General features: G+C 45.9%; 1 long non-coding RNA gene across 2 annotated transcripts; it reads right to left on the reverse strand.

The window, feature by feature from the left end:
• Positions 1-17,435: 17,435 nt before the first annotated feature.
• LOC119280928 lies at positions 17,436-19,817 on the reverse strand. Of its 2 annotated transcripts, XR_005138240.1 has the most exons (4): positions 19,206-19,817; positions 18,988-19,128; positions 18,552-18,906; positions 17,436-17,664 (listed from the first exon to the last, which is right to left on the reverse strand). It is a non-coding gene; the product is annotated as an uncharacterized LOC119280928 (long non-coding RNA). The 2 variants fall into 2 exon arrangements; XR_005138231.1 differs by having other exon boundaries at positions 18,988-19,817.
• Positions 19,818-20,024: the final 207 nt, after the last annotated feature.

The following is a 20,024-nucleotide window of genomic DNA, read 5'->3' on the forward strand; positions in this document are numbered from 1 at the left end:
TATATATGGCAGTCTCTATATTACCATGTCGTACAATGAACATCTTAGCATTCCATGTTATCCATTACATTCTGCACTTCCTTGCCAAGTTTGTGCCATCCTTATCTAAACTGTTGTCTTGTTTTTTTCCTAGGATGGTCAACACTCGCAGCAACCCTGCTGCCCCAGAGCAGAGAGAAGCCAGTGCAGCTAGGGGTGAAAATCTGCCTCACCCGCCTTCTCTGGCCGAAGTTATGCTGGAGGCAGAAAGAAACAAGCGTGAGACTAACCGCTTGCTTGAGCGGATTGAGCAGAACACTGCATGCCATCAGCGAAACGACTTGGTGTCAATCAATGACTTCATCAAGTTGTACCCACCAAAGTTTAATCATTCCGTTGAGCCCCTCGACGCGGATGACTGGCTCCGTAGCATCACACACAAGCTACGTTCTGCCAACATAGCCGAAGCTGATAAGGTTACCTATGCTGCCTATCACCTCGAAGGCCCTGATAGCCTTTGGTGGGAAAACTTTGAAGCTATGCGCCCGGTCGGCCAAATCACTACTTCGGCTGAATTCAGTGAGGCTTTCCGTGAGCATCACATCCTGGAAGGTCTCATAGATCGCAACAGGGAAGAGTTCTGCAATTTCACCCAAGGAAGACTGAATGTGGATGCATATAGTCGTGAATTTGGGAATCTGGCACGATATGCTCCTGAAGAGGTATCCACCGACGCTAAGAAGCAGGCAAGGTTCTGCAAGGGACTTAGCCCCGAGCTTCGTCGCGATCTTTGTCTGCACGAGTGCACCTCCTTTCAGAAGTTGGTCAATAAAGCCATCAGTGCTGAGACAGGACAATCTGACTATGACGCTTCATGCAAGCACTCTCGTGATTTTGGTTCTTCATCCGGCTCTGGATCTCAGAAGCGCCGGGTGTGGATTCCAAGAACGGCACTACCACCTAGGTTCATTCCGAGGCCATCCTTTGAGGCGCCTCGCCCTAACCAGCAGTTTGCACCGTCTAAGCCCTATGGTGGCCCCGCTGCTAATGCTGCTCCACGCCCCAATGTTGTGACATGTTTCAAGTGTGGAGAGCCGGGTCACTATAGTTGAGAGTGCCCCCAGAACAACAACCCTAATCAGTCTAGAAAGTCCGTTGGCCATGGTAAGCCAGCGGGAAAGACATTCTACGCCAAGGCAGCCACCACTGCACATGGCCATGTCAACTATGTCTCAGCTGAGGAGGCTCATGAGGATCCTAACGTCGTCCTTGGTACTCTCCTTGTTAATTGCCATCCGGCATCTGTTCTTTTCGATACTGGAGCATCTCATTCATTCATATCCAAGAGCTATGCTCGATTGCATAACACAACATTCTGTGACATGCCCACTTCCATGGTAATTCAAACTCCAGGTTCCAAATGGCAAACTTCTATAGTAAGCCATGGGAATGAAATTCTTGTTGATAGACTTGTCTTCCTTGCATCTTTAATAGCTCTCAAGTCCTCGGACATAAACATCATCTTGGGTATGGACTGGATGTCAGCTCATTACGCTAAGATTGATTGTGCCACTAGAACCGTTCAACTTACTCACCCATCGGGCAAGACAGTCAATGTCTTAACTCGAGTGGCCAAGCGCCAGCTTTACTCCCTAAATGCCAACCCCCTTCCAGACCTTGAAGATATTCCGGTAGTCTGAGACTTTCTGGATGTCTTTCCAGAAGAACTGCCAGGTGTTCCACCTGACAGGGATGTCGAGTTTGTGATAGACCTTGTCCCAGGAACCGTTCCAATTTCTAGAAGACCCTATAAGATGGCACCCTTAGAACTAGCCGAGCTTAAGAACCAACTCGATGAGTCCTTGAAAAAGGGTTTCATCCGTCCTAGTTCCTCCCCTTGGGCTTGCCCCGTCCTCTTCGTCAAGAATAAGGATGGAACGGATCGGATGGTTGTAGATTACCGACTTGGCAAATTGGTCACTATCAAGAACAAGTATCCGCTTCCCAGGATCAACAATCTGTATGATCAGCTCGCTGGATCCTCAGTCTTTTCCAAGATGGATTTGAGGTTGGGCTACCATCAAATCAAAATCAAAAACTGGGACATTCCTAAAACGGCCTTTGTTACTCGTTATGGCCAATACGAGTACACCGTTATGTCCTTTGGTTTAACCAATGCCCCAGCCACCTTCTCTCGGTTAATGAACTCGGTCTTCATGGAGTATTTGGATAAATTCGTCGTAGTATACCTTGATGACATACTCATCTACTCCAAGAATGAAGAGGAACATGCCGAACATCTAAGGCTGGTATTAACGAAACTTCGAGAGCATCGCCTTTATGCCAAATTCTCTAAGTGTGAATTTTGGTTGCCAGAAGTGACCTATCTAGGCCATGTAATCTCTGGTAAGGGTGTTGCTGTCAATCCCAAGCGAGTTCAAGCCGTCCTTGATTGGACTCCACCTGAAACGGTCAAGCAAGTTCGGAGCTTCCTTGGCCTAGTGAGCTATTGTCGCCGCTTCATCGAGAATTTCTCCAAGGTTGCTAAACCTCTAACTGAACTCCTCAAGAAAGATAAAAAGTTCGAGTGGACCCCACAGTGCGAGTTCAGCTTTCAGGAACTGAAAAGATGCCTGACATCTGCTCCCGTACTGGTACCACCAGATTTCTCCAAGGACTATATTATCTATTGCGACGCCTCGCGACAAGGACTAGGTTGCATACTCATGCAAGATCGTCAGGTAATTGCCTATGCTTCACGGCAATTACACCCCCATGAGGAAAACTATCCCACACATGATCTGGAGCTTGCACTGTAGTCCATGCACTTAAAACTTGGCGACATTACCTTCTCGGTAATCGTTGCGAGATCTTCACCGATCACCAAAGTTTGAAATATATCTTCACCCAACCGGATTTGAATCTCAGGCAAAGACGTTGGGTCGAGTTGATCTCGGATTATGACTTAGGAATAACTTACACCCCGGGCAAAGCCAATGTCATGGCTGATGCGCTAAGTCATAAATCTTATTGTAACAACCTGATGTTACAACAAAGTCAACCACTTCTCCACGAGGAATTTCGTAAGCTTAACCTTCACATTGTTCCTCAAGGATTCCTATCCACCCTGGTGGCGAAGCCGACCCTTATGGATCAGATCATAACCGCCCAGCGGTATGACAAGGGGATATCTTGGATCAAGGAAAACATCGTTAGCGGAGTTGCTAAATGTTTTTCCATGGATGAGCGAGGTGTTGTCTTCTTCGAGAACCGCTTGGTGGTTCCCAAGAAACAACATCTACGCTAGTTGATTCTTAAGGAAGCTCATGAATCCCCTCTCACCATTCATCCTGGTAGTACTAAAATGTATCAAGACCTACGCCAGAGGTTTTGGTGGACTAGGATGAAGAGAGAAATTGCTCAATACATTGCTAGTTGCGACGTCTGTCATCGTGTTAAAGCAGAGCATCAATGGTCTGCTGGCACCCTTCAACCTTTGGCTATTCCTGAGTAGAAATGGGATAAAATAAGTATGGATTTCATTACTGGGTTTCCCAGGACCAAGAGAGGGAATAACGCCATCTTCGTCGTAATCGATCATCTTTCCAAGGTGGCCCACTTTCTACCTATTCGTGAGAGTATCACCGCTAGCCAGCTAGCTGATTTATACATCTCCCGAATAGTGTCTTCATGGTGTCCCATTGGAAATTAACTCAGACCGTGGGAGCCTCTTCACCTCTCGATTTTGGGAAAGTTTCCAAAATGCTATGGGAACTCGTCTCTCTTTTAGCACCGCCTTCCACCCCTAATCAAGTGGTCAAGTAGAGCGAGTAAATCAAATTCTGGAAGATATGCTCCGAGCTTCTGTCATCTCATTTGGAATGGATTGGGAGAAATGCCTTCCATTCGCGGAGTTCGCTTATAACAATAGTTATCAAGCTAGCTTGGGCAAAGCTCCTTTCGAAGTTCTCTATGGACGAAAATGTCGAACGCCTCTTAACTGGTCAGAAACCGGGGAAAGACAACTCTTTGGCCCGGATATGATTCAGGAAGCAGAAGAGTAGGTTCGCGTTATTTGTGAGAAATTGAAAATAGCCCAATCTCGTCAAAAGAGCTAATATGATAGTAAACATAAGCTCATGACTTATGAAGTCGGCGAGAAGGCTTACCTTCGGGTTACTCCGTTAAAGGGTACCCATCGTTTCGGTATCAAAGGCAAATTGGCTCCTCGTTACATTGGACCCTTTCGCATTCTTGCCAAATGAGGAGAAGTTGCCTACCAATTGGATCTACCTCCGCATCTTTCCAGAGTTCACGATGTCTTCCACGTTTCTCAACTCAGGCGTTGCTTCGCGGATCCTATCCGTGGAGTGGACCATGAAACGCTTGATCTACAAGATAATCTCTCATATCGGGAACATCCCATTCGTATCCTTGATCAAGCCGAGCGTACCACTCGACGCCATAACATCAAGTTTCTTAAGGTTCAATGGTCACACCATTCCGAAAAGGAAGCCACTTGGAAAAGGGAGGATCGTCTTTGACTCGAGTACCCCACTTTCTTCCCAACGGATCCTAAATCTCGGGACGAGATTCTTTTGAGTGGGGGTGAGTTGTCACACCCTAGCAAGTTCTTGAATTAGAGTGTGTGCATCATGTTTAATTTTCCCAGAAAGATGAAATGGGGATAACAGAACCCCCAGCACCCCCTTAAACCAACTAGGGTTTACTAAAATCATTTTCAATGAACCCAAAATGCCCTTCTAAAATGTTCATCATCTTTGCATTGGTCTAGAACCTCTCCCAAAAATGGTGCACATTTTTCTAGGCCATTCTGGATTTTTTTGAATTAAATCATATTGTATTTGACTTTGGGCATTTAAATACTATAAATAATTTAAGTGCTCAAATAATTCTGAAACTAAATGTGGGTCACTAGAATTATCCAGAGAGAGTCCACAAATTATTTCAGGAGTTTACAAAATGGGTTAGTACTTTTACTAATTCAAAACAGAGGAAAAGAAATAGAAAAATAGAAAGAATTAGGAAAAGGCAGAGAGTGAGAGAGTTACCTGGCAGCCCATCTGGCTGGCCCAGCCCACTAGGGGCAGGGAGGTCTTCTTCCTCCCGCCAGTCGGACGCACGGCGCGTGGCCGACGCACGCCGGTGCACGCCTCGGCCACCTCCTGATTGTCACTCCCCCTCGTCGCCCTGGACCTCCCTCGCAATGCCACGCACCCCCTGGACCTTCCTCACTCTCTCCCGTGCTTCTTCCCCCTCCTCTGCTCTCTCCCGCGCCACACCCGAGCGCGCCCGTCGCCGCCGTTCACTGCCACCATGGCCATCGACCACCCCTCGCCCTGTCGATGAGTCCAGAAGCTCCGCCGCATCTCCCTCGACCTCCTCATTGAGATACGCAACGCCGGAAGCCCTGCAATGCCGTCCTCGACGCTTCTTCAACCTCGGTGCCGGTGATCCCCGCCGCTCAGTTCGCCGCCCACAGAGCGTCCCCGGCCTCGCCCTCGCGCTCGTTGGACTCACGGTGAGCCGCTGACCCAAACCCCTCTTCTCCCCCTCGCGTTCGCATGCTCTAGCCCCATCCTCCTCCATGGCCGAAGCTCGCCTCCGCTCGAGCTTGTCGCCGGCGTCACTCCGGCGACCATTTGGTCATCCCGTGCTACCTAACATGCTTACCGCACCGCGTAGTGCCTCGCTAGCGCCTCAGTTCGCGCATTTGCACGTCGCAACCCCAATCCCATACATGGCCGAATTCCAGCAGCCGCAAAAGAGCTCGCCGCCTTTAGCTCCGGCCACCTCAGCTCCAGCCGATGCCGCCGTTGGATGCGCGAGACTCTCAGCTTTCTGTAGCCGCAACCCGTGTCCAAAACCAAGCCCTGTGGGAGTTTTCCGAAGCCCTCCGCCGCATCTGTCATCGTCGGCGAGTTAACCTTGTTTGACCTGGGGTTTAACTCCCCTGGGTCAATGGAAGGTGGGCCCAGAGCCCTGCTAATTTTAGCTTAGCACTAATTAACTTTTAGTTAACCCAATAGGTCACTGACATGCGGGCCCAGGCCCCACTAACAGTTTAGTTAGTACTAACTTAACCATGTTAATTAGTTGTTTCACTGACGTGTGGGTCCCACCAGTCAGGTTTGACCTGGGCTGGCGCCTTTGACCCGCTGACGTCACAGTGACGCAGTGCTGATGCAGTTATTTATTTTTTGGATTTATTCTTTTATAGGAAATTCCAGAAAATTGCCAAAACTTCTAAAAATCATAGAAAATCAACAATAGCTCCAAATCAAAGAAATTATATATGAAAAATGATCAGAAAAATTCAATCTTTCCATCTGTAATGGTTTCATGCATGACAAAACACTTTAACCTTGATGTTTAGGTGAAACAAGCTAATACACTTATAATGCATAAGAACTTAAGCTTCCATTTGAATCTTTGATTCAAATGGACCCATTTCAACTTGTTTCACATTGCATTGGGCAGGACACCTCATTTTTCCATGTCATAGCATGCATCATATTGTTGCATATTGCCATGTGTTGATTATATTCCGTGGTGTCTTTCGTGGTAGGTTCTTCCTCTGAGGATATCTCCGAGTATCCAGCTGAAGGGCAGTACCCTACTACCAGTCCATCAGGCAAGCAGCCCCATTGATCATATCGATACAATCCCATGTTCTCGCTTCTGCTCTCACTTACTGCATTAAGACAACAACATTTCAAACTGCTCTGTGCTGCGGTAGTTGAACCCTTATCCTCTGCATGACCTGTCATTGCCACAGTAACTAGATGAAACCCACTAGCATGTGTAGGAGTTGATTGAGCCATGTATGTCTTTCCTACCTTGCTATGCCTGCTATGCTTAGAGTTGTGTCAGGTCTGGTTCATCTGGGTGATGGGCTAGAGTGAAATGATTATGTCAGTAATGTGAGGGATGTGTTGAACATGATTTGGTAAAGGTATCGATGAGAGGCCATGTAGGAGTAGATGGTGGGTTGTTTCATTGAGGCCGTCCCCAAGAACTGAGATCTATATGTGTGATTTAAGATTCAGTTAAAACCATGCATTGGGATCCTTAATTGACCCTCTCGGCTTCTTAATCACCCTAGTACTCTGTCCAGGAGTTGCAACTAGTTTCTGGTGTTTGTAGGTTATGTGTTGGCGGCCGTGCGTAGCGCTGACCCTAGGGGTGGGCTATGATGCGGTAGATACACCATGGCACGGTGTACCAAGTCACCCGTTTGGTGTCTCGGGAACCCTGTTCACATCGTTCGGGGCCGTATGTAGAAACCTCGGCCGGACTCCCTGCGGATGGAACCTGGATGGGCGATAAACCTGGACTAGAGACTTGAGTGTTTAGGTAGGCCGTGGCCGACACCCTCATTGGGCTTCCGCTTGAAGGTTGTCGAGTACATGTCGTGTAAATGACGGTAAGTGGTGAGAGTGTGTATGAGGAAGTACACCCCTACAGGGTTAACATCATCTATTCGAATAGCCGCGTTCGTGGTAAAGGACTACTTGGTTGCCTATACAGTTCATAGACAAGTTAATGGTTACTACTAAAAGACTCAAGATAAGTGTGAGTACCGAGGATGGCCCTCTCGTAGGATGACGAGGGAGGATCCCTGGTGGAGTATTGTGTTGGTGATTAGTGGACTCGTGTGCAAAAACTATTTTACTAGTGGTGTCTCGTAGGATAGCTTAGCCAAGAGTCAAAGCTGGCCTGCTGCAATAACTCCACCAGCTTCTTGAGAATGAGCATGTATAGTAGGTTATGTTGAAAGACTTGCTGAGTACCTTTGTAGTCATGTTGCTTTAATTACTGTTTTCAGACGACAACACCGCCCCCTCCGATGGGTTTTATGTAGACCTCGACGTCGATGAGTAACTTGCCACCCAGGTGGTGATTCTGGCCATGGAGGGCCTTATGTAGATAGACAGGCTTCGACAATCCTTCTTTCTTTCTAGTGTCTGTACTCAGACTATTTGCTTCCGCATGTGCTTGTATGCTTGTATGACTTGAGTGTCGGGTCATGTGACCCCTACCTGTATGAACATGTTATGTATGGCTCTCTGGAGCCTTTAAATAAAGTACTTGAGTTGTAGAGTTTTGTTGTGATGCCATGTTGTATTTGTGCATATCGAGCATATTGTCTGTATGATTGAAATGCTTGGTATGTGTGGGATCTGACAATCTAGTTGTTTATCCTTGGCAGCCTCTCTTATGGGGAAATGTAGTCTAGTGCTCCTTGAGCCATAGTAGTCCGCTACAGCCCGGTTCACCGGAGTCCTGCTAGCCCAGCACTACTGCTCAGGACACTTGACTGGCCGGCATGTGTTCCACTTTGTTCCTATGTCTGTCCCTTCGGGGAAATGTCACGCGGTGACATCCGGAGTCCTGCCTAGCCTGCTACAGCCCGGGTTCCCCGGAGTCCTGTTAGCCCAGTGCTACAGCCCGGATTCACACGCTGATGACCGACATATTTGATGTGACTCATGTATGCCTGCCCCCATAGGTCTGTGCCGCTTTGGGTTCACGACTAGCCATGTCGGCCCGGGTTCTCTGTCATATGGATGCTAGCGACACTGTCATATACATGAGCCAAAAGGCGCAAACGGTCCCGGGCCATGGTAAGGCGACACCCGTGGTGATACCGTGCGTGAGGCTGCAAAGTGATATGAGCTGTTACCGGCTAGATCGATGTGACTTGGAATCGGGGTCCTGACAAAAATGACCAAGACTCCGTTCTCCGGAACAATGGAGCGAGCAACCAACTTATAGGAAATCATACATACTGATGTGTGCGGTCCAATGAGCATTGAGACTCGCGGTGGCTATGGTTATGTTCTCACCCTCACTGATGACTTAAGTAGATATGGTTATGTCTACTTAATGAAACACAAGTCTGAGACCTTTGAAAAGTTCAAGGAATTTCAGAGTGAGGTAGAGAATCAACATGACAGGAAAATAAACTTCTTACGATCAGATCGTGGAGGAGAATACTTGAGTCACGAGTTTGTCACACACTTAAGGAAATGTGGAATGGTTTCACAACTCACACCACCTGGAACACCTCAGTGAAATGGTGTGTCCGAACGTCGTAATCGCACTCTATTGGATTCGGTGCGATCTATGATGTCTCTTACCAATCTACCGCTATCATTTTGGGGTTATGCTTTAGAGACTGCCGTATGAATTACGGTTTCGAAAGAAACCTAAGCTATCATTTATGAAAGTTTGGGGATGCGATGCTTATGTCAAGAAACTTCAACCTGAAAAGCTCGAACCCAAGTCAGAAAAATGCGTCTTCATCGGATACCCTAAGGAAACTGTCGAGTATACCTTCTACCTCAGATCCGAAGGCAAGATCTTTGTTGCCAAGAATGGATACTTTTTAGAGAAAGAGTTTCTCTCGAAAGAAGTAAGTGGGAGGAAAGTAGAACTTGATGAGGTACTGTCTCTTGAACCAGAAAGTAGCACAACTTAGGAAGATGTTTCTATGGTGGCTGCACCGACTAGAGAGGAAGTTAATGATGATGATCATGAAACTTCGGATCAAGTTGCTACTGAACTTCGTAGGTCCACGAGGACACATTCCGCACCAGAGTGGTATGGCAACCTTGTCCTAGAAATCATGTTGTTAGACAACGGTGAACCTTCGAACTATGAAGAAGCGATGGCGGGCCCGGATTCCAACACATGGCTTGAAGCCATGAAATCCTAGATAGGATCCATGTATAAAAAAGAAGTACGGACTTTGATAGACTTGCCCGATGATCGGCAAGCCATAGAAAATAAATGGATCTTTAAGAAGAAGACTGACACGGATGGTAACGTGACCATCAATAAGGCTCAGCTTGTCGCTAAGGGTTATCGACAAGTTCAAGGGGTTGACTACAATGAGACCTTCTCACTGTAGCGAACCTGAAGTCCGTCCGAATCATGTTAGCAATTGCCGCATTCTATGATTATGAGATATGGCAAGTGGACGTCAAAACGGCATTCCTTAATGGTTTCCTTAAGGAAGAATTGTATATGATGCAGCCAAAAGGTTTTGTCGATCCTAAGAATGCTGACAAGGTATGCAAGCTCCAGCACTCAATCTATGGGCTGGTGCAAGCATCTCGGAGTTGGAACATTCGCTTTGATGAGATGATCAAATCGTTTGGGTTTACGCAGACTTATGGAGAAGCATGTGTTTACAAGAAAGTGAGTGGGAGCTCTGTAGCATTTCTCATATTATATGTGGATGACATACTATTGATGGGAAATGATATAGAACTTTTGGAAAGCATAAAGGCCTACTTGTATAAGTATTTTTCAATGAAGGACCTTGGAGAAGCTACTTACATATTAGGCATCAAGATCTATAGAGATAGATCGAGACGTCTCATTGGTCTTTCACAAAGCACATACCTTGACAAGATATTGAAGAAGTTCAATATGGATCAGTCCAAGAAGGGGTTCTTGCCTGTATTGCAAGGTGTGAAATTGAGCATGGCTCAATGCCCGACCTCAGCAGAAGATAGAGAAAAGATGAGTGACATCCCCTAACTACAAAAAAATACACTTCCATGATGATACATGTTTTTCATAGTAGGTCGCGTTTTCTGTCATGCATGTACATCCATGATGATTTTATGACAGAATCAAGATAGTCATACCTGTGCTGTCGTAGAAGTGTTCCATGACATTACCAAAATTATCATCACGGAAGTGTCCACTTCCATGACGATCAATCACGCGTCACAGAAGTGCTTTCATCAAGGGTGACTGACACGTGACATCCACCGTAACGGAACGCCGTTAAGCTATCGGGTCGGGTTTTGGATCCGATAACCCGTTAACAGCCTTGACCAATGGGGATTTTCCATGTGTAAAATCATCATTGGCTGGAGGAGACACGTGTCAGGTCCGCGTTGGCACATGTGTCACTCATCCAATGGGCGAGACGCGCCTATGATATGTTGACACGTGGACCGGCCCATCAAGTTTAAATGGGCCGGCCCAACTGAAGGCACACAAGATTTTGCGGATCATAATGGGTCAGCCCAACTAAAGGCCCACGAGATTTTGCAGACCATAATGGGCTGGCCCAGCTAAAGGCCCACAAGATTTTGCGGGCCATAATGGGCCGGCCCAGGTAAAGGCCCACAAGATTCTTGTGTGCTATAATGGGCCGGCCCAGGTAAAGGCCCACAAGATTCTTGTGGATCATAATGGGCTAGCCCAGCTAAAGGCCCACGAGATTTCGCTGACATTAATGGGATGGCCCAGCTGTAGGCCCACAAGACTTTGAGGACCCTAGTAGGCCGGCCCATTAACTGGCTGCCATGTTTTGGGCCAAATGCCGGCCCATATTTGATCCGGTCCATTAATGGTCTGCCACGCTCCGGGCCTAATAGTGGCCCATATGAGATCCTGCCCATTAAAAGCCTACCATGTTCTGGGCCATATTACGGCCCAGATCATGTCCGGCCCTTTAGGAAGCTTTGGGCACAATTATTGCCCATATCAGATTCGGCCCGTTAACTGGACACTATGCTTTTGGGCCCACTTGCTAAAGGCCCACTTAGTAATTCGGCCTGATATTAGTTTTGGCCTGTTAAGGGCCCGTTTAACATTTCGGCCCTATATTAATTTCGGCCTGTTAAAAGCCCGTCATATAGTTGGGCCTAACTACGGCCTGGTTTGCATCCGGCCTGCTCGCAGCCGATATCTGATTGGGCCAAACAAGGACCAAGACAATTTTGGCCTGTTAAAAGCCAGTGATTTGATTCGCACAATCATGGGACGGGGTTCATTTTGGGCTGCTGCCGGCCCATGAGCTGTTCTACACGTTTCAGGCCCAACCTACATCATGATTGCAAGACGGCCCGATTATGTGCCGTAATTTTACAGTTTGGCCAGTTTACTGCGAAGACAGGATATATATACAGTAAAATAAGTGCAGCATCGTGAATAAGAAAAAACCTAGACTATACAATAAAGAAATTACGTCATATTACATCCACTGGGCATCAAAGTTCGCCACTATGATAATAAAGCACAAGAAGATAGCAGATTACATACACTGGGCATCAAAGATCGCCACCAGTGCAAATAAACACACTGACAAAATAATATACAAAACCAATAGCACTTCAATACAGTTCAAGAAAGGTTAGCCCTGCCGGGGAGCTGCAGCGCAAGCAGCTGAGCAAGATGATGAGACTGCGCTTGTTGAACACTTATATCTTCCTCACTCTGAAAGATAAACAAGCAGACAGATGGCAGGTTTTGCACATAAAAGTATCAGTGCTGACAATTCATCACATTTCTTACTGACGAATAAAGTGACACAGCTTAAAATTGCATTAACACAATATGGTATGTTCAGGTCAAGACATGGCAGGAAATGACATTGTGAAGGAGTTGGCAGCTTCACGACACCACTGGATTACAGATCAAGAACTCATAAGTATCAATGGTTAGTGTGCTGTCAATTTATACCATTTCAGTTTGGCAAATAAAGAGACGGTTTAAATAATAGTAGAATGGTATGACATTGTTCATAGTTAAGACATTGCAGAATATGACATTATGTTGTAGTGGGTAGGTTCACCACACCACTGGATTACGGATGAAGAACAGAAGTATACATGCAGTGCAAAAGAAGATCACTTGCTCTGTATAGTTTAATTTACATGGTATGAAGAAGGAACTTGGTTGTACAACTGAAAACTTAAATTGAGAAAGGACAAACTTTTGTTTATGAACTACATAATAAACTTTAAACAAGCAATTTGATGCAAACACCAAAAATAAACAGCTGTTGTAGTCATGCCTAACCAAATATATACAACAAAGTTTGAAGGCTTGAGATGGACAAACTTACATTAGTGGTGAAGACGGGCTCTATAAAGGCCTTGTCCATGCTGATGGGGGGGGGGCAATTCAAGAAGTTTACCACAGAATCTTCTTCAAAAGCATTGCCTTTATTCTACATTTTGTTAAGAGTAAATATAGATGTGATAATATATGAAAAAATGGAGAATATTTAAGATAAGACGAAGAGTGATGCTACATAACCAAGTAGCTATAAATGTAAGTGCATCAATACAGGCAAAAGGTACAGCCAAGAGCAATGCACAGCTAAACTTCTTCAGTACCAACCTTATGGTAAGAGTAAATATAGATCTGATGTGTAGAAAATGGAGGGCGAAGGAAAATAAGCTGCAGAGTGATGGTACATGAACAACTACCTGTCATTATAAGTACACTGATAAAGGACATCATGTACTTACAAGAATAATGCAGAGCTAAAAAAACATTGGCATTGGATATATTCTACACTAATGTAACCATTCATACAGATCCGATAATTTGGAGCGAACAATTGATAAGCAAGCTATCATGCATACTACTGTCACATAATGAACCAGGTATTTATGCAAGTACAGTGATACAGGACAACAGGTACTAACAAGAGCAAAGCAGCGGGCAGCATATTTGCGATATCCTGTCGTTCTTATCAAACCGGAATTCTTCTTCGAGCAGATTTCCTGCAAAAAAGATCCGTAAGGCACATGCGGAAAAGTAGAAGTTCAAATTGTCATGTGATTTCATAGACAGTACCTCATCCTGGGAACGAGACCAGTGCATAACAAGGTTTTTCCATTCAATGTCTTCTAAATTTAGCACAGGAGACTTCACCAGAAATTCATTTATAGACTTGCCATCAAAGTGTGATTTCCTCAGGTAACACCGATACTGCTGCAATGCTTCCTTGAAAAGCACAAGCAAGCTTTGCTCGTCATGACTATCCAGATTGACCCTCGCCTAGTTGCAACAATGTAATGTAAATCATTGATGTGTTCAATCAGCAGAAAACAGGAAAATAATAACCATGGATAATAGCACTTACACGTAAGTTGGACAGGAAGATGTGAAATGGTGTTTGTCTTCACAATAATCTTCCCGTGATGGGAATATATGCACGTAGTCCCTAACAACATTGAAAGCATTGTCTTTTAAACTGGGAATAAATGGAATGGGGTTCCAATCTGTAGGAATTGGCCGTCTCTGCAGTTGGGATAGGTCTTCGGCCGGTGGACTTGCTGTACTTTTTGCTGGAGTGGGACTTTTCTGTGGTACAACTGGTGCTATGGCAAATGAAATTGATATACCTTTTGCTGGAGTGCAGGTCCTGTGTGGTGGGGCTAGTGGTGTGGCCAGTGAAGTATGGGTACAGTCTGCTGGAGTCGGTCCTACATTTTGTGTCACTGGTTGTACAACCAATATAAGTGGGGTGCTGTCTGATTTCTCCGGCACCACCACGTTTTTCAAGGACTTTGCTGGTGCTCCTTCAGGTTCGGCAATCACCCTCTTCCTTTTTGATGTCTAATGCACAAGAACAACATTTGAGTGGAAAACATGGTATGATGACAGATGGAATATGTATTGATAATGGATGGGCATGGCATCTCAACATATATGATGAGTAAACTAAGCAGATGGCGGTGCAACAAAGTAGAAGAAATGCAAGACAACATATGCAAGATACCCGCAATCAATAAAACATTGCCAAATTAGAACAGGAACCTTGATGGGTGAATAGGACAGGCCATCTGCCTTTGACTCCTCGAGGTTAGAATAGTCATTAGGATCATATTCTGAACAAGAATCAACATCTGGGGAGCGTATGAGTTTCATTGCATCCAGAATGGCACTCAATGCCTTGGTGCCAATTTTGTAAGTCATTGCAGTGTTTAGCTTCAAGAGTGGACTGCTGCTAGTGCGACACAAAGCAGCTACACAGATCATAGTGTAGATATAACGGGAAAACCTTAAGCATCAGAGTAAAATCAGCAAAGTGGAACTTGCTGGAATATATGTGCTAGTATTGCCGGTACGGCTAGCAAGGCTTCGGATACCAGCTCTCTTCAAGTGAAGGTGTGGTACTGTTAATATCAGTCTAACTCTCAAAGGCGACACAGCTCCCCGCATTTCCTTGCTATTCTCATAGGATTCAAGTGGGCATGCCACTACAATTCCTATTCCTATGTTTACAAGATCCTACGAATCAAAGAGGCTCAAAGTGTCCATCACAACCGACCGTATAGACCTCTACACTTCAAATGTCCCTGCTCATCTTCAGTACAAGGAACATACTGTACTACTATCATACTCCCTCCGTTCCAAAATATAAGTCTTGGTAGAGATTTCCACTATGGATCACATACAGATGTATCCAGATACATTTTGGAGTGTAGATTCACTCATTTTGCTCCATATGTAGTCCATGGTGGAATCTATACAAAGACTTGTATTTAGGAATGGAGAGAGTACATATTAAAGAAGAACGGAAGAGGAACATGGTAAGGAAGAGCAAGCAGATTTTGGATAATAAAATGTTGGTTGCGCAGTGCCTACACATGATGAACCAGAGCGCATTAAGAATGCAACTCCCAGCTGTCTCTCGACCATTTCAGGCAGTTGGATGAAGATCCTATGTCTCCTAACCCTTCTTATTCCTCGTCTCTGATTCTTCCCATACAGAACACCGCACGGGCCGCCGGCCGGACCACCGGCCCCCATCGCCTGTGTTCCTCCGCCACCCCCACCCCCGCCCCAACCCCCACCCGCGTCGAGTTTTCATCGTTCAGCGAGGCCCCACAACCACCCGAGCCCCTTTGATCGCACCGGCGAACTCCGGCGAGCTCTGAAAAATCGACTGACCCAATTTTGAAATTTAGTCTACTGTGATTTAACTAGTGTGGAATATAAAATGGGGAAACCATAAGCATTGGGAGTATAGTGTTGAGCGTGCCATGGCAGATCTGAAGGTGCAAACCGGACAAAGGCAACTTTGCAACCAAGACAAGAAATCAGAGTAAAGCAGTGGCGATCTATTTTCTTGCTGCGATAAATAAGTTGAGCAGATACAAAAGAGTACCGCCTCTGGTGCGACGCCGTGTACGCATCTGCTGAGAATTTGACGGTGCTGTGGTAGCGATGGCTGTCGGCGGCGTGGAAGCAGATCTAGGAGGGTAGACGGTGGCAGTGGGGTGCGGTGGACGAGACGGTCGTAGGAGCGGTGCCGGCAAGGTGGACGACGGCGGGGATGAAGCGAGAGGACGGGATGCAAGGATCCCGGTCCGAAGCCATGGATGAGAGAGGTCGATTTCTTGTAATGGACGGCGGCAGTGGGGTATCAGCTCCGGCATGGTGGAGGAGGACGGCGGTGGATGGGGTGGCGGACGGCGGCGGGCGGAGGAGGGTGGGGTGGAGAGGGTGTTTTGGCGCCCACGGAGTACGAATGGGGAAAAGGGAGGTAGGGAGGAAGGGGGGAACCATGTATTCAGGGCGCGCTTGTCTCAAATGCGAGGAAATTTACAAACTTAGCCACCGTTTCAAATTTCTACTACATCACAACAACATTAGTCGGTTGGGGATAGGACGGTAATCTCGCATACACCAAATATTTGCCGATGAGAGTTTGTTTTTGGCGCCCCCCGTGTATGAATATGAATTGGGGAGGGAGTCGATTTCTGCCGAGGACACACTGTGTTTTGGCGCCCACCGTGTATGAATCCGGGTGAGAGGCGCCTATGTCACCTTTGGGTGAAATTACAAACCTACCCCTATCGGAACCTATAGAAATCCAGCAGATAGGCTTTGCGTGGTAGGGATAGGCAATAGTGATTTCCATCTCACAGATTTTGGTTTCGGGCGGTTACTGCGACTTTCCCCGCTTCGTTCAAATTTTGCAGAGTGCACGTTTACCGTGCCAACTCAATTCGAATCCCGTTTGTATTCTATTTTTTTCGGGCGGGATCCATTTTCAATTGGAATTACATTCTATATACATCATTTTTTATATATACTTTCAAAAGCACAACACCATTTATACATAAACTAGATAATTCCCCCGCGCGTTGCTGCGGTACTTTGTTGCAATAATTTTTTGGATATTCTGTTGAGCGAAATTGAAGTAACGAATATACTTGACTTGATGCCCGTGAATAGAGGAGATCAACAGACGAAACTTAGAGCTAGCCTGGATGGAAGTCTAGTTGTTACATCATCGCCAGTAACTGAAACAGTAAAAGCTAATTAAGTTGACATGAAAGGAATTGGTTAGTAAATTCTCTGAGCACAGGAAGCTATCTAGCTAGGAATAATCAATGGGAAGAAAGATCGCCAAGGTGATCAGTCATCATTCATCAGTCAAGCCTTGTAGACGACGACTAAGCAGGGGAGAATGGCCGTGGAGTACTAATTTACAGTATAACAGAATCAACGATGAACAAATTCATTAGAGATCATTGCTGAGACAATGTACAAAAGTGGATAATAGCAGAAGCTGAAACCCCTTGTTATGAGGAGCACATATAGGTTAAACCACAAAGTGTAAAGTAAATGGTTATACTGCTGAATAGCTAAAGAGCAGAGATGACAATATAATAGAGATTCTGATGTTAACATTTGAAATGTGGTACAAACACAGTTCGGTATTTATAGATTTATTATGACTAAAAATACCCTAATACACGTTGAGCAATGGGGACTCGGGTGGTTTAAGGGGGAAAACATGGGGAAAGGCAAAGAGAAACACGGTGCATTTAAGCATAATCCACCAATGAAGAACCTTCCTATTTGATTGTCTCCTCCTCATGTTAACATCTGGCATTAAGAGTACTATTAACTTTCAGTCTAGCTCTGTTACATGAATGGCGAATCTAGTATATGTACATAAAGAAAAATCAGCATGTTATACCTTCGTAAGGCAAGAATAGTAACAAAGCACAATCAGAGGCTTGGGTCAAATAGGTTACAGAATGCCTATTAATTATTGGGAGAGAACCATGTCTGGTCTTATTACATCAAAATATGGAAGTATAGTGGGCATTTCTTACTCAGGCACACTGACATGGTTGTAAAGCTTTGCTGGTAAACTAAATATGAAGATTAGTTCAGGAATCATATAGAGATGGATAAATGTCGCCCAAGCTTATAAAACATGGCCCAGCTGTTCCAAGTCATGTGTTTGGACATGGTTCGGAACCAGCCTGGGAGTAATCTGAGGCAGTAGCAGCAAAAGGTTCGTATTTAAAAAATTATAACCACTCAACGACATAGCAGCAAGCAAGGACATGAATGAAATATTGACCTATCAGGCTAGCCTGGCAAATCACAAATTTTCATCGTGCAGGCATCACGTTTTCTGAGGCAGAGTGCCCAGATTTTCAACCAAACATGGTCTGATCCCTTTTAAACACCGGCACAGTGATAACACTACATACATAGTTGAGCCGCTCAAAATAGTAAATATTTGTAGGAAATTTCAAGTCATGAGTCTGGTTTATAACATATCCATCCAGATGCATGTGGTGGCATTCAATGGCATAGATGTATTGTTGCATGAAACAAAAGGTTCATATGAATTGAAGGGTTTTTTCGTCCATAGGACAGTGGAAGTTCTCATGTGTGTATTGTGAAACATAGCATTGCAAAAGTTATAAGTAACACAAATAGGAAGGTACAAATGTTGGAACTAAAAATTGAAGTACCTATTTGGTCTGCATGTTTGGTTTACTCCTGCTGTCCATCCTCTTTGTTGGATCTTTTGGAAGGACTATGGTCATGTTCCTTTGAGCTGCACTTAGATAATATAGTTCTCTCAAGGGATAAGCCAATCGATCAATAAAACGTACCAGCAGAATACGATATGTGTTCAGTCGTTCCATATAAAGAATTAGAGTGCACCGAGCAAAAAACCGAATGTAGCAAAATTCCAGAATTAACAACCGAGGAGAAGTTGGGAATAGTATGTAGCATTAGGAGGCAAAAACTGAATGCGCCTGTATTTGCAGTGAGGGAAAACCAAGGAAGATGGCTACTTGGGCATCGTCGAGCACGTAGTACCTGAGAAAGTGCAAATTTATGATGCAATCTTCGATATATCATACATAGATAACATGGAGGAAATGGCAGGGAGTTGCTCACCGGAGGCAGCATGAGTGGTGTGGTAGAGACCCAGCCGTACTGGAGGACGGTGGGGACGAAATGAGGTGAGGCCCAACAGACTTTAAAGGGCAATTCATTAGTTTCTTGTGGAGATGGTGGGGAGAGGAAGCGGAGCGCCGTCTGGACAATTATTAGGATTTAGGAGAGGGAGCGTCAGACATCAATTAATCAGCTGGCTATTCGCTACACATACTTACATCATAACCGGGGAAGATAGACAGGGTGGGCCGGTGGAAGCAATGGGCAGCATAGAGGATGCAGCAGTAGGCTGTGTAAGGTTGCTACGGCCTTTTTAATAAGAATATATACTTATATATGACTATAAGAAAAGAGGAAATACTCTGAAGAACAGAGTACGATACCTTAAAGTCGACAGATAGCCTCGCCGTCCGTCCTTGGCAGCAAATCAATAACCAACAGCAAAGAGCACACCTTTGTGCAATCTGGTGGGAGGAGGTGGACTGTCGCTGCTGCCGACACAAATTTGGGATGCACAGCAGTGAGGCCATGGCTGAGCACTTGGAAAGGAAGCTTCCATGTGGCCTTCTTGGATAGATTGGCTACACCATGGACACTGCCTGACGTTGCAGCAACTCCGCCTGACGCGCTCGATGACATGGCCTTCGGATCGAGGCGACCGGACTCCTCTGAACCCGACGAGATCCCCAACCCCGACACCGCTGGGCGCTGCTCCCTGGAAGTAGCCATGGCAAGCACCGCGAGTATGGAGAATGAGGTTGAAGGGGAGAGGAGGGAAGGAGGTGGCCGCCGCGGCAGGATCAGTAGTGTGTGGCAGAAGGAAAGGCGGATGCCGGCATGGGAGTGAGGCGTGGCGAGGAAGGAGGGAGCGGTGAGGGGAGCGCCGTCGGGGCTGCGAGGTAGGGCGTGGCGTACACAGGGGAGAGCCGGCCCACTGTTCCTACTTGTGAGACGGGATCGTGGGCAGGCGGCGCGCCAGAGTTGAGAGAGGGGAAAGCAGGAGAGAGGGGAGAGCGGGGAGTATGGGTCGGAGTGAG

The sequence above is a fragment of the Triticum dicoccoides genome, chromosome 1A, assembly GCF_002162155.2.
Source record: "Triticum dicoccoides isolate Atlit2015 ecotype Zavitan chromosome 1A, WEW_v2.0, whole genome shotgun sequence".
NCBI classification, from domain to species: domain Eukaryota; kingdom Viridiplantae; phylum Streptophyta; class Magnoliopsida; order Poales; family Poaceae; genus Triticum; species Triticum dicoccoides.